Genomic DNA, 6,184 nt, shown 5'->3' with positions numbered 1-6,184 from the left:
GAAAAAGGCATATTTTGGAGATGAGCAACTTGAGATCTGGTGGGAGGCCATCAAAACTGATAGTCAATCCTCCAATTCATGTAATGAATCTTTATTTTGAATTAGTTGTTTGTACTTTAACTATGAGTAACTAATTTCATTATGGTTGACACTTAGATGAATCTGATGTAATTGTATGGCTTCTTAATTTGTATGAACTCCCTAGAATATCAATGAAAATCTAGTTTTATTCATGTTTACTTATGTTTAATGATGTTTGTTTGTTTATGATTGACTACTAGCACTAGCATCTTGAATGTATGGACTGATCTTAGAACTTAAATGACCACTAGCCATGGCTTTGAATCTTATCTAGGAAATATGGTTAACCTAAGTAATTAAATTAGAGATGAACAATTATTAGGTTATGATCTAGAGATTAACAAACTATTAAAACCTCCAACGGTTCTAATTCACTTAAGAGATTAAGGGGTTAATACTTTAGGAGAGGGCTCTAGGTCAAGAGATCGAGTATAACCATTTTTTTAATCTATCGTTAAACTACTAGGTAGACATTGATTGGAAAGGGATACAAACTAGCATACAGAGACATCAGAGGATTTGAATGTCTTAACCATTAGTTTCATAAATTTCTAAAATCAAATTTAATCGTCTTTTCAATCTTTTATGTTATTAAAACCAACCAAACTGCCTAGGAGTCAAAGTATCAAAGTCGCAGTTGTGCGCATACGGATACCATTCTCTTCAATCTACATGTAACATGAATATTTATATTAGTTTTCACACATAAATGAAATAACTGATTTTTGAATTGATAACAACATGCATTTGTGTTTTGATTATACCTTCCCAACAATTTCATTTGTGAAATAATTGTCACGCTCTAGTCAATCCAAAATCCACAAAGCAGAATTCTTACTTGACCCACAACTTTCCAAGCATTGAAACTGTAATCATGACCAACAAACTTTGACCCATGATTTGAATAAAATTTAGAAATAAAAGGTGACCAAAATGAACATGAATATAAAAAACTTAATTTACCACGGCTTCAATCATTCTACGCCTATCCATGATGTTGCTTGCACACAAATATAAATCTAGGTGATAAACCTTTTTCTCATCTATGGAAATGACTATCAAGAACCAATGTGGATAGACACTGTCATACATTGTTTGAATAGGAACATACACCTAAGATAGAAAAATTATAAATATATTAATTGTAATTTATTTGCTTGATCTTAAGCTACATTAATAATATTGGTCTATTATCTTACATATTTAAGTTTTTTAATGGTTCCATCCATTCCTTTTCGTATTTAAGTAGCAAGTCATGGCATGTTTCACCTTTGAACACATCAACCTAACATTCCATGATAAGTTAACATATTATAACTAGAGTACACATGTTATAACCTTAAATGAATTTAAGCATTCGTAGATTACCGCAAATGAAGGTGAAAGACACTAAACAACTTTCAATGTAGTATATGCATGCTTCCAACGCAATTTTTCACATACAAGTGTGATAATTTCATAGTATTTAATTTTTTTTTTGTTATAAACTTAGCCAAAAAAATATCACAAATATTCAACTAAGTACCAATTTTTTTTACCTAAGGGGTCACAAGTTACCCAGGTACAAGACATGCAAAACTCCCACGGTTTGCCTCCAAATTTCTAGCTTTCTCAAACTTTTCTCTAAAGTTAAAAAACATGACATTATTATAAGTAACAAAGTAAATTTTTTTTTATATAATATTAAGAAACTTGTTGAATACGAAAACTTACTCTTTTCTACCAAAATTGTAGAATAAATATAAACATACTTGTATCTCCTTAGGTTCAAGAAACATGTGCTATGAAAAATAAGATGAAGGAGTTCTGGTAGACTTTGGAATGTCTGGAGTCCTCGATTTCTTTTTGATAGCAATCAACGGTAGTGAAGGAGTCTCCACGCAGTGGCGGAGCCAGAAAAAAATGTCAGGGTGGGCCACTAAAATTAACTATTGAAAAATTATTTAAAGTCTCACAAATTAGACCTATAATTGAATTATTTAAATTTTTCGGGTGGACCACTACACCAATTTGCGGAAATTTGGATCAACCGAAACCTAAAACCGACATAAATTTGTATAAAATCTCACAAAATAGACCTATAATTGAATTATTTAAATTTTCGGGTGGACCACTACACCACTTTGTAGGAATTTGGATCAACCAAAACATAAAACCGATACAAAATTGCATAAAGTCTCGCAAATTAGACCTATAATCGTTGATTTTTTAATTTTTCCGGGTGGACCGTGGCCCACCCCGCCCATGAAGGGCTCCGCCACTGTCTCCACGGGTTTATTGCCACTTCCTTCACCTAAGGTCAACATATTGGTCTTTGTAGGTGGACTTCCAAATAGTTTCTTCACAATCTGATGTTCTTCCATTTCATTTTCATTAGTTGCTGCCATGTTTGAGTTGTTTGGGTGTGAAGTAGTTGGTTTTGTCCAACACTCTGGTATCATAGGCATGAGTGTATCCAAATTTGTGTCAACATTCATGGTTGGTATATATTGATAGCTTTTCATGGTATTGTATCGTTTTCTTCATCAGGTACATCAAATATGATGTTGTTGTTAGCATCATCGTCATCCCACTCAATAGCTACACCCTTTCTTTTGTCAGATTCAACACCCTAAGCCATATGTACCTTTGTTAAAGTATTAGGATTTGGTTGTAGCAGGGCCGGCCTTGAGGGGTACAAACAGCTCTACTGAGCTGGGCCTTCAAACTATGAAGACCCAATTTTTTTTTTTTTTATATATACTGCAAGTAAATAAATAATATATAAAAGCGATGTGATCAAAATATTAAATAAGTTGATATAGCTCAGTGGAATGAATGGAAGCTAGTACCGTCTATACTACAAGAATAATGACCTTTTGCTAGGGATTTTGACAAGGGTTTGAAACCCCTGGCAAATTTGCCAGGGAAAATACCAAGGAAAACCGGTGGCACAAAAGACAGGGATTTGCCCCTCGCTTTTTGCCAAAATCCCTCGCTTTTTTTTAGGCGCCAGATTGAATTTTTAAAATCTGAGGGAATCTCTGCTATGTCAAAGAAAACCGACGGAAAAAGCCAGGGAACTGCCCCTCGGTTTCCGAAAATCAAAGGATTCCCTGCTTTTTCCCAGCTGACTTGACAAGGGCCTGCCAAAAGCTGTGCGTTGCCGGCCTGCCAGGGGCGGAACCCCTCGCTTTTTGCTTATTTCCGTCGGTTTTTTCAACCCGTTCTGCACCTACTGCTGCGCCTACCTAAGCTAGTTTTTGACTGCTTTTTCCGACGGACTTGTCCCTGGGATAGGCCCTGGTTTTTTCTCTTTCCTATATAAGAGAAGCACCGGTTTTAACATTTGCAAAACCCTTAGAAATTTTCCTTCTCTTAAAACACAACACCTTCATACAAAACATTCATCAATCTTCTATTATTTGGTAAAAAAATTATTCATTTGTTATATGTTTTATCATGATGTTAAATTTTACTACTTATTAATGTTATTTATTTTATTTGTTATTTGCAGCTGTGTTATTTATCCGCCTCCTGTTGTTAGCTTTTTCTCCAACTCTTGTTGTTTTTGGATTGCATTGCAGATTTCTATTGTAAAGCTTCAACAAGTTAGTGATATTTTTTCCTCATAACACTATAACTGATATACATGTTGATGATGTGTTGTATGTAAAATATGCTAATTGTTTGATAAAGTATTTTTTTTTTTTTGAAAATCTGAAAAAAATAATAATATCATGATAATTTTATTTTCGTTTTTTAATATTATTATGCATGAATGTTGGCAATTTTCAAAATATATCCATTTTTTTTTTTGTGATAAAATGAAATGCATGTTTTTGTTGTGACAAAATGAATTATATATATGCATTTTTTTTTTTTGTGATCAAATGAAATATATATGCATGTTGTTTTAGTTTATTGTGATGAAATGAAATATTTGCATGCTGTTTTTTTTTTTTTTGTGATAAAATGAAATATATGCATGTTGTAGTAGAATGTTAAAAAAAATATGGTCAAACAATAATTGCTTATATGTATTCTGTTTTTTTTTTTTAATAATAAACTTTAATTGTTTTAAAGAAAAATAGGAAAGAAAATAGGACTAATTTAATTAATTTTAGGCAAGTGTACATTTCGGTACTGTTTTAAAATAAAAAAATTAGGGAATATTGTTTTAAAAGTTAAATTGTTTGTTAAACTAAATCTGTTATTAAATATATTTATTTTTTTAAAAATTAACATTTAAAACTTTAATTTTTTTAAATATATATTTTTTAATTAAATTGATTTTTTAACCATTTAATTGTATTCCAAAAACAATTTTTAAAAAAAAATCGATTTTTAAATTAATTTAAATATATTTTATTAATTAATAAAAAAAATTCGTTTTGATAAAAATAATATTTTAAAAAAAAAAAAGGACATTTGACAGGGGTTAAACCCCTCGCATGTCCCTGGTTTTTTGCTGTTGTGACTTGTCACTTCAGTCAGACGTCTGTCGTAGTCAGAGGTGCAGGAAGCTGCAGACGAAAGTGAGGGAACATGCCAGGGAGAAAGCATGGCGATTTGCCAGGGGTTCAGCCCCTCGTTTTTCTGCCAGGGGTGTAGCCCCTGGCAAAGTGTTTGCGATGAGCGCTTTTGCCAGGCCATCTGCCCCTCGTTTTTTCCCTCACAAATGTCCCGTTTGCCAGGGATTTTGTCCTTTTGACAGGGATTTTGCCCCTGGCAAAAGGTAATGTTTCTTGTAGCTAGGTCATGGGTTTCAACACCCATCACTTAATTTTTCTGTTCCTTTTTACTTCTTTCTTTAATTAATTTTTTCTTTTCCTTTTCCTTTTCCTTTTTTCTTCTTTAATTAACCTAGGACTCATGTTTTTTTAATCAATTTTTCTTTTCATTTTTTCTTCTTTAATTATATTTTTTAGTATGGGAGGCCTTTTTGATTTGGACATAATATATTATGGATTTGAGACTCATTTTCACCTTTGGGGATACTGCATATATACGACACTTTATATTTATCTTTTAAAAAATATAAATAGAACATTGCTCTTTTAAAAATAAAAAACGTTTTGATTTTATCACTGGTCTCTTTTCATTCCCAAAGTCGAGCCTCCAAATTCTCAGGGACGGCCCTGGGTGATAGTATGACTTGGTCTTGGGTACACATGGCCACTTTAAGTAACTTTAGTGAGTTGCGCATTTTAGCTAGAGTATCTTTGAGTGATGCTTGATCAACCTTTATCTCCATCAAAGAGAAGTTGTTTTGGTTCATGGTTAGCATGAGTTGTTTCAACATTTTGAAAACCTCATGCAAATACATTAATAATTAAAACATAAAATATAACAAAATACATATTGTTTAAGAACATTCATCTTCTTCCTACCATACCTGCAATTTCTTCATCCTTCCGGCCAGCTCAAAAGTCTTCAACCACTTATCAAATTATCAAAGTTGGATTTTTTAATGAGAGCTAAAACCACAAAAACAAACATGGTAAAGATCACAAGCTTCAAATTCGACATATAGTTTTCAAACTTTTTCAGCTCCTTTATGCATTGTAGAAATTATAAACTCATTTTCTGCCCTGGTCCTTTCTTCACTCTCTTCAATAAATTTGTCAACAATTGTTTTGAAGCATGATATCTGGTCTTGTAGCTCTTTAAACTCAGTTGCCAATTCTTTCTGGACTTCTACACGAGCTTCTTCTACCTCACCTGCGTGAAGGAAGGACATATTGTTAACCTCTTCTTCCAACTTTTCAAACCTACTATGAACATCTCTTATAGATATAACTGGTTCATTTGGGTCGCGCAAACGGAAGAATGTGTAGTGGCGTTCACGTTCCTTTTTTTTTTACTAGAGTTGTAAAGTCGATTTGGATTTTCAACGGACATGGAGACTCGAATCTCAGCAAGTTGCCTAAAAAACAATTTTTGTTGGAATACTTCACCCACCTATAAGTTGATGTGTTGTGTGAATTACTTGAAGACATTGTTAATAATTGGGTTTGGAAACTTTGTGTTATAAAATGGACACATTAAATAGATCGAAAGGGTATGGGGTGGTTTAAAAGGATTGTTGAGTAATAAATGTTATCTTCTTATCTTCTTATAT

Source organism: Medicago truncatula, chromosome 4, assembly GCF_003473485.1.
Source record: "Medicago truncatula cultivar Jemalong A17 chromosome 4, MtrunA17r5.0-ANR, whole genome shotgun sequence".
Taxonomy (NCBI): domain Eukaryota; kingdom Viridiplantae; phylum Streptophyta; class Magnoliopsida; order Fabales; family Fabaceae; genus Medicago; species Medicago truncatula.
Note: the sequence above shows the minus strand (reverse complement) of the source record.